This window comes from Mustela nigripes, chromosome 11, assembly GCF_022355385.1.
Source record: "Mustela nigripes isolate SB6536 chromosome 11, MUSNIG.SB6536, whole genome shotgun sequence".
Taxonomy (NCBI): Eukaryota; Metazoa; Chordata; class Mammalia; order Carnivora; family Mustelidae; genus Mustela; species Mustela nigripes.
In genome coordinates this window covers 35,112,008-35,121,861 of record NC_081567.1, presented here as the reverse complement: position 1 = coordinate 35,121,861, position 9,854 = coordinate 35,112,008, and positions in this window count along the sequence as shown.

Here is a 9,854-nt window from a genome sequence, read left to right as displayed (position 1 = left end):
ACTTTTAGAGACTTAAATTTTTAGAGCATTTTCAGATTCACAGCAAAATTGAGAGGAAGATATAGAGATCTCCCATACATTCCCTGCCCCTACACATACACAGCCTCTCCCCCATCAACATCCCCCACCAGAGTGGGATATTTGTTACAACTGATGAACACATCATAGTCACCCAAAGTTCATAGTTTATATTATAGGTCACTCTTGGTGTTGTACATTCTGGGTTTGGACAACTTCCATTAAATTTTCACAGATTTGGACCATCTCAGGGAAATCTCAAAGCTCAGAAATTATTTTACCCCTTGCTATGTGGTTGAGACTTATGAATTACTAAGAAAGCTCTGACATAAAAGAAAAATTTTACAAGCATATTCTTGTGGCTTCACTTCAGCAAGATTCACATCAGGTGTTGAAATAAGTGCTAGTGTTATTCTAGATCATGTTCTTGAAGACTCACATGGTCTCAGGATTAGCAGGTTTCAGAATGGCCTCCTAGCATCTGTGACATACCTGGAAGGATTGGTTCAACTAGAGTGGACCCTCGTCTCTGGGGGCTTATGTACTATATCTTTAAGACAATGCCACCTCCTGTAAATCATATGAATCTCCATAAATCTCCTATAAATCTCCACAAACACAATCCCAGAAGCATTGATGAAATACTACTTCAATTGAAGATTGTACTGAAGAACCGAACTTTTGTGAAGCTCCTTGCTATATGGTCACATCACTTTCTCCTTCCTCCCCACAATTTCTCCTCTCCACTGTCTCTAGCCACAGCCCTTTCTCCAACCTCATTCCGCCTTTCAAAACACCTTCAGCTTGCATGCTTCCTTTAACAAAATCTCCATCTAAACCTGCCTACCCCTGGGGGGCACTGTCCTCTTACCACATATGGGCATCTACCAACATCATCTTCACTACTCCAGGCAGGTATTCTGGTGTGAATTCTATGCCTGTTGGAGAATTTGTTCTTATACTCAGTCAATCTCTTATTCTGTACTTTCAATCTCCTGCCCCTTGTTTGACACCGTGGGCCACACTGAGTGAATTGAATTCCTATTTCTTGAAGCAGGTGTTTGAATGTGGCCATGTTTCCACTTACTCTCTTTTCTCCCTTTCTCCCTCCCTCTATCACTCCCTTCATTTTCCAGACCTGGGTTGGCATACTTTTTCTGTAATGAGCCAGAGAATAAGTATTTTAGACCTTGCAGGACTTATAATCTCTGTCACAACTACTTAACTCTGCCACTAGCATAAAAAACATGAAAAACTGCCACAGAGTACATAAATAAATGGATGTGGCTGCATTCCAATAAAACTTTATATATAAAAAGACACATCAAGTTGGATTTTGCCCGCAAGCCATAGTTCCCGGACCCTTGCTCCATTCTCTTTAACCTGAACATCTCTAAATCTTTTCACCATTGCTTATTTGGTGTGGTTTTGATTTTCTTCCCTATTGTAGTAACTGTTTCCTGAATGCCTTTTAGTTTGCCCATGTCTCTTAAAATATGGCCCCTAGAACAAGATGCAGCATTCTGCAAATGCTATAATGTAATACTCTCTCATGCCTCATTCTGAGCAGGACAAAGAGAACTTGGGAACTCCAACTTCGTGAACATATGGTGACCTTCTCAGTGAAGGTTGTAAAATTGTTAATCCATAAGGTGGAAGGAGAGAAACTGGAAGCATTGAATTTAACATTTGATGCACAGAGATCTCTGACTTTTCTGATAGAGATTTAAAGGGGGAAGAACTGTCCACATAAAATACCTTCTATGCCCAGATGAGGATCCAGAAGATAATCTTGTGAGCAGAACTCCCTGAGTACTGAGAGGAGGAGAAGAGGTGGTGTTAGGAGAGTGAAAAGGTCAATAATTAAGGCTATGACCGTGTTGGGAGAAGTGAAAGAAGAAAATTAGACTGCCAGGCATGAATAATGAGAAATCTTTGATGGAATTAGCAGTGCAGAACAGATACTAAAGGCTTCTTTATTCCTTTTATAGTCAAAAGTTTTTGCTTAGGCTGGATGGTAGAAGAAGAAGCAAGTATGTTGAGTATCCTCTTTCACTAAATATGGAAGGAGGACTTTGGAAAAGGTCTCAGAAGAAAGAGAGACACATAGGTGTTCCTTGGAGGTACACAGACTCTGATTCACACATCCCCTTTTAGCATAACGGAAGGATTGGGAAGTAGGGGATGTCATTCAATCAGGTCTTTACTTGTCCAGCAATATCACCTTTTAAATGTTGGCTGTTCTCATAACCTAGTCCTGACACACATCTCTGATCTCTCTAGACTTGCTCGCTAGGTGAGCCCATCTATCCCCATAGCTTTAGCTGACATTTCTGGGCTGATGACTCCCGAATGTCTATCTCAGGCTCAGACTTCTCTTTTGAACACATCCAGTACTTTTTCTTGTTTTTTACACTTGTCAACAAAATTGACATGTCACATTTAACACATTCAAAGCCACCAAAGCCAAACTCTTGCTTTTCATCCTCTTCCCTTCTTATCCCCAACCCAAGCCTCTCCCATTCTTTAAGTGGCACCACCATCTACCCAGCTGTTTATTTATTTTTTTTTTTAAAGATTTTTTTAGGGCAGCTGGGTGGCTCAGTGGGTTAAGCTGCTGCCTTCGGCTCAGGTCATGGTCTCAGGGTCCTGGGATCGAGTCCCACATCAGGCGCTCTGCTCAGCAGGGGACCTGCTTCTCTTCCTCTCTCTCTGCCTGCCTCTCTGCCTACTTGTGATCTCTCTCTGTCAAATAAATAAAATCTTAAAAAATTATTTTTTAAAAAATATTTTATTTATTTATTTGATAGACAGAGATCACAAGTAGGCAGAGATGCAGGGTTGGGGGGGACCAGGCTCCCTGCTGAGCAGAGAGCCTGATGCAGGGCTCCATCCCAGGACCCCGAGATCATGACCTGAGCTGAAGACAGAGGCCCAACCCACTGAGCCACCCAGGTACCCCTATGCAGCTGTTCAAAGCAGTAAGCTAGGCATTGTCCTCTTTTGCCCTTTACCCCCATCATTAAGTCCTGTGATTCTAAACTTTATCTCAGGTTGTCTGTTCTCTCCATCTTTACGGTTCCTATCTTAGCTCAGGACAGCACCATATCTCAGCTGGGTTATGGCAGCTCCTAACTGGTCTTCCTGCTCTTGCCACAGCCTTCAGCAATCCATTTCCCACCTGGTAGGAGCTAAAGTGATCTTAGGACTCCTGCATTGGCTTCTCATTGGGTGGAGAATAAAATTGAGTCCTCGAGTCAATTGAGTCAATCAGTGGGCTCCTGCCCACTTCTGTACCTCCTTCCTGCCTTCCTCCCCTTTGCTTCCTCTTCTCCCATCACCCTAGCCTCCTTTCAGTCTTTGAACCCAGCAAGCCCCTTCTCATCTTAGGACCTGTTCTTCTCTGGGACTGATTTCCCTCAGCTTCTCCCCAAACTAACCTCTTGTCCTTTATGTCTTAGCTTAAATGTTGTCTCCACAGAGGGGTCTTTTCTGACCCCCTTTACGAAGTGGACTTCCTGTTACTCTCCCACCTCAGCCTCTTGCTTCTCCCTTTATGGATTTTCATATTTTTTCATTTTACATATTTATTATTATTATTATGTCTCCTCACTAGCCCATGGGTTCCTCAAGGGCAGGGCCATGCCTAACTTCTTCACCATTGGATGCCAGCACCCAACACGGTGCCCAACACATGAGGGCTGCTCAATAAATAAATCCATTTTGAAAAGTTAAGTAAACAGAAAGTTACTTCTTTGAACTAACACAATAAGCTTGAACATTTTGTGCTTTTCTTAGTCAGACATTTTGTGTGCAATTAGGCATACAATAAATGATGATGGGACAACATCTGTGTCTTGCCTGATGTTCATCACCAATCACTAAATTAGTCAGTTATGCTTCTTTTGACAGTTCTGTTTTCAACCTAATGATTTGTTTCTTTTAACTTATGGCTGTTGGCTTTTTTGGTTCTGTTTGCCTGACAAAGTGCAGATTATGTTGGTATTTTCTCTTTTATTTATAATGTCATTAACTTAAAAAATGCTTTTGCTTTCAGTAAAAAGCCCTAGTTAGGGAAGTGTATTAGTCAGGATGGTTTGGGTTATGCTGTTGTAACAACAATCCCTAAATCTTAGCTGTGCAGGGCAACAAGGTTTATTCTTGGTCACGTACATGTCCAATGTGTGTCTGGGCACTGTGGGGTGGTCTCTCTGTTCTAGTTGCTTAGGGATCTAGGCTGAGGAAAGCTCCATCTGTATATGTCTGCTTGACATCCATTGTAGGGGGAAGGGAATGTTTGAATCAGAGTCTCTTAATTCTTCCACCTGGTGGTGAGACAAGTTACTTTTTCTCATGTTTCACTGGACAAAATAGATCACATGGTCATGCCGAACTTCCGTGTGCCTGAAACATGAACCAAAGAATTGTGAACAGCCTTGTTGACTACTCCCATCAGTTACACAGAAGACCTCATTTAAGTGTACTTATTTGTGATTCTCCTGAAATTGAAATCCATTAGCCTTCAGAAGATATGTGCATTTCCAAGCTATTATTCGGTACTGTTTGGTTTCAGAATGTCAGACTTAAGACTTTTGTTAGAGGACCGTATGATGTGATGGTTAAATGCAGGCCTCTGATGCTAGTTTGCATATGGTCAGGTGCCATTTCTTTTCTTTTCTTTTCTTCTCTTCTCTCTCTCTCTCTTTTTAAAAAGGTTTTACTTATTTATCAGGTGCTGTTTCTACTGCTTCTTGGCTGTGTGATCCCTGGCAACTTTTTTTTACTTTTTCATGCTTCTGCTTCCTCATGAATAAAATGGAGGAAATAATTAAAATAATTATGAAGTTATTATTATATATTTTTATTACAAATATCTGTATAATCTATCCTATAGGGATAGCTCAGTATTTCAAACATATGGGTTCAAAAATAGTATTTATTATTATTAATTTTGGTAGGTAGCTACTAAATTTTCTCAAAACCAGGAGTTCAATAACTTTGAATATTTGGTTGAGATCCATCATTGAAGGAAGTTATTTCTGAAGAGCAAGGCTGGAGGAGGGGGCAAAATTTAATGGATGTTTTAGATTGTGGACTTCAGTTGTATGCATCTGGGGCTGAGTTCTAGCTTGTGCACCTTTGCTAAGTTTTATCATTTCTGTTCACTGACTTTGCTAAATTCTATTGTTTCTGTGGGCCTCAACCTCATCTGTAGCAAATGGAATTAATAGCATCAAATTTTCAGTCTGTGATAAAGATTATTATGTAAGAGAGAATGGAAACTTCCCTCAGTGATCAAAAGTGGTGGCTTACTTCTATATTAATTTTCTATTGCTTTATAACAATTTATTACTGGCTTAAAACACCACCAGTTTATTATTCCATGTTTTCCATGGGTCATGAGTCTGGTCAGGGTCTCACAAGACTGCAACCAAGGTGTCAAATGGGGTTGGAGTCTCATCAGAGGCTTGGGGTCTTCATCTAAGCTTATCCAGTTTGTTGGCTGAATTCAGTTTCTTGTGGGTGTTGGGCTGAGGACCTCAGCTCCTAGGTGTTGTCCCTCTCCATAGACAACTCATAGCATGGTTGTCTGCTTCTTCTTGAATGAATGAATCTCACTGAAACTTCACCTTCTTTAAAGGGCTCACATGATTAGGTTATGCCTACCCAGAATGATCTCCCTTTTGATTAACTCCAGGTCAACTGATTAAGGACCTTAATCACATTTGAGAATCTCTTTGCCTTTTTTGCCTTTCCCGTGTAACTCAATCACATTCATGTAACTTATGTTACATGTAATCCCATGTAACTCAAACACTGTTCACACTCAAGGATGGGGGGTTATAGAGCACATGGACACCAGAGAATGGGGATCTTGGGACCATCTTAGAGTTTTGCCTACCACACGTACCTTCCTCTATGAACAACAGGTGTTGGAGGGGGAATTATCACAGATGAGCACATCCAGAGGTCTAGAAAGCCTGATGTTGGGTTCAGATGGAGGAGGCCAAGAGGAAGTATGTAAAACTTTGTCCATTTTTGCTTCTGTTGAGGCTGTGCCTTCCTAAGCCAAGACCAAGGTTAAGACCTGGTTGTTGAGATTCTTCTTCCTTCCTCCCCACGCACAGTCGGTTCTCCCAGATCTCCTGCTCCCAACCTGAGACCCTTCAGCTATGAGGTAGATTCACCAGGTGCCATGATCAGAGATGTAGGTGAGCAATAGGTGGAGTCAGAGCAGAGAAATTCCCACAGGACGTCTTCCCAGTGGCTTTGCAGACTGAAGGCAAAGGAAAACAAACCTCAAGTGGGGGAAAAAAAAAACAACCTCAGAGAGAAAACGAATTTTAAGTGGTGATGTTTTTTCAAAATCTGCCAGATGTCAGAGGCTCTTTGAAATAAAACAAATGCTGTCTCAGTTCTGCAGAAGGAGGCCTGCAGGAGCTGATGTGATGTGCCGAGAACCAAACTGCCAGCCACCTGTGCAGGAAAATAGTCTCTTTTTGCTCATGAGGCCATGGGGCACACTTGATAACAAGCAAAATACAAGTCAAGGTCAGCTAGAAACAAAAAGCCACTAACCCTGAGGTCTTTAAGTTCCCTGGCAAAGCCTTGAGCATGGCAGGATCACTCCCTGGGAGCGAGCTGAAAGGGTCATTCTGAGACCTCTTTCAGAAGGCCTGTGACAGATGCCCACAGTTTCCCTAATGGGACTGCAGCGGAGTAAATGAATACCCAGGGAGGTGTTGAGCTGGCCTGAGAGCCCCTTCACTCCCTCTGCAAATCCAGCTCTGTCTGCACTTTGAAACTGCTCTTAGGACTTGTCAACATCTGCCCTACAAAATGGATGGAAATTGCTTGCTTGTACATCACTGCCAAGCAAGATGGAGAAGGACCCTCCTCTGTCAACAAAAAAGGTGGCATGATAGAGTAAGATGGAGTGTCAGTTTGGATTATGAAGGATTCTTAGAATTGATATAATTCCAAAGGGGGAGGGGGAGCCTCAGCCAGCCTGGGTTTGGAACGACATTGATAAAGCTGGTGGTGCTCAGTGGGATACAGATTAGAAGAAGCCTTTGTCCTCGCCTGATGCTAAATGGGCTGCCTGTAAGATGAACTAAAATTCAGAGTTGAAAAACAATTGCAAAAGACCACATATCATTGAGCGTTGTTGATAAATGTTAATGAGACAGGAGCAAGCACTGAGATTGGGCAGTATTGATTAAGAGAGGAAATAAAATGCACCGAGTGGTTCTTGACAATCTCAGGCAATGGCTGCATTTTTTTTTTAAAGTATCTCTTGCCACAGCATACATCCTTGTAAATCTGGGGTTGGGGTGTGATATATGCTGTTGTCTCCTTCCCTTCTTCTCTACTCTTTCTATTTCATTCATTGTTGCTCATTCATTCATTCAACAAGTATTTGAGTCCCTACCACATATTCACATAGCACTAGGTACTAGAGTTACAAAGGTGGGGAAATAGACAAGAGTTGTTTCCCTTGGAGATTACCTACAGTGGTAAGAGGGATGCTTTAAAAGGCAGTTTCAAGGGGGGCAGTGGCTGGGTGGCTTAGTTGGTTAAGCTCATTTTGGCTCTGGTCATGATTTCAGGGATGGGATATCTCTCTCTCCCTGTCCCTCGGCCCTTCCCCTCCTTCTCTGTCTCTCTTTAAAATAAATAAATAAATCTTAAAAAAATTCTGATTTTTGGGCGCCTGGGTGGCTCAGTTGGTTGGGTGACTGTCTTCAGCTCAGATCATGATCCTGGAGTCCTGCGATTGAGTCCCACATGAGGCTACCAGCTCCACGGGGAGTCTGCTTCTCCCTCTGACCTCTCCTCACTCTCTCATGCTCTCTCTCTCACTCTCTCTCAAATAAATAAGTAAAATCTTTAAAAAAAATTCTGATTTCTAACTTCTACTGAAAGCTCAGAATATGTGGGACAGTCAGCCAAAGATGAGGGCTGACTGTTTTCTACATGGGGACTCAGTTTGCCCTTGTCCCCATCAGGTCCCTTAGGCAACTGATTCAACAACCCAGTTGTCACGGTAATTCTAGTTTTTATGTAGCTTTCCTCCTGGGTGGGGGTGGATATTGAAGGAGCAGGTATGCTCCTCCCACATTTTCTACCTTTCTGTGTTTGCTTTTCCCCATGGCTGCTGTAACAAAGTACCACAAACCAGGTGGCTTAAGACCACAGAAATTTATTCTCTCAACAGTTCTGGAGACAGAAGTCCAAAATGAAGGTTTCGTCAGGGCACTGCTCCTTTGGAAGGCACTAGAGAAGCCTCCCTCCTGCCTCTCTCCCAGCTTCTGGTGTCCCCCTCAGCTTATAGCTGCACCCCTCCAGCTGCCTCCATCACACATGGTCTTCACACATGCCTCCTTCATGTCTCTGTGTCTGAATCTTCCTCCTCTTTTTCTTGTGAAGACACAAGTCATTGGATTAGCTCTCCCCCCACCCAATCCAGTATGACCTAATCTTAACCTAATGGCATCTGCGAAGATCCCATTTCCAAATAAGGTCACATTCACAGCTGAGGGTGGTGGGGATAGGATGGGGGAGTGGGGGGTGGAGCTGGGGCGTATCTTTTTAAGGGGAAACCACACGGTTAACTCCACTCACTTCTAGCTCCCCTTCTAATCCCTCCCCATTCCAACTTCCTACGCCCTACCCTTGGAAAGTCCACTCTGCCCCATATGCCATTGCCTGATGCTTTTTTTTTTTTTAAGAAATTATTTATTTGACACAGAGAGAGAGAGCACAAGCAGGGGGAGTGGCAGGTAGAGGGAGAGGATGAAGCAGGCTCCCTGCTCAGAGAAAGAAGGAGAGAATCTCAAGTAGACCCTGTTCTGAGTACAGAGCCTGATGTGGGGCTTAATCTCATAACACTGAGATCACTACCTGAGCAGAACTCAAAAGTGGATGCTTAACCAACTATACAACTCAGGTGCCCCTAAAAAGGAGATTTAAAAAAAAAATGCAGAAAGTCCTCACTTTTGAATATTGACAACTAATCAATAAAAATTTTAAAATGCCATGCAGACAAACCCAAACAGGTCTGCAGCCCTGATTTGGACAGTGTTCTGTCTGAGGCCTCAGGGGAGAAGTTTAAAATATGAGAAATCATCTACATAGTCACACACAATTATTTTTTTTAAGGACAGTATAAAAATGACCAATTTCCCATTAATATTGAAAAAAATACACCAAAGGAAGACTCTGAGTGTTGTCTAAGGAGACCTAGAATGAACGTCTCAGAGACAGCTGATGTTTGTAATTGTCCTTCTCCCAAACTTTCTAAGGTCCATGTCCCTACACATAGAGAGGACTTGAGGCCCTATTCAGAAGACACTGGGGACTTCAGACTTTAATGTGGACATACAAGTCACATAGAGATCTTTTTTCTTTTTAAAGATTTATTTATTTATTTGAGGGGGGAGGGGCAGAGAGAGAATCTTTAAGCAGACTCCGCACTGAGCATGGATCCTGACACAGGGGTCAATCCCACAACCTGTGAGATCCTGACCTGAGTCAAAACCAAGAGTCGGACGTCTAACCAACCAAGCCATCTAGGTGCCCCTAGGGATCTTAATAAAATGCTGGTTCTGATTCAGCAGATCTGGGGCGGGGGGCTGAGGCTGGGCATTTCTGACGAGCTACTGAGTTGGTGCCAATGTCAATGCTGACATTTGAGAACCTCAATGCCTGTTTGAGAACCTCACTTGGAGAACGTCAATGTTGGTTTGAGAACCTCACTTGGAGCAATGACGTTTTCAAGGACCTATGCTACCACTGTGCACATCAGAAGAGTAGTTCCCCAGCTGTGACCCTCA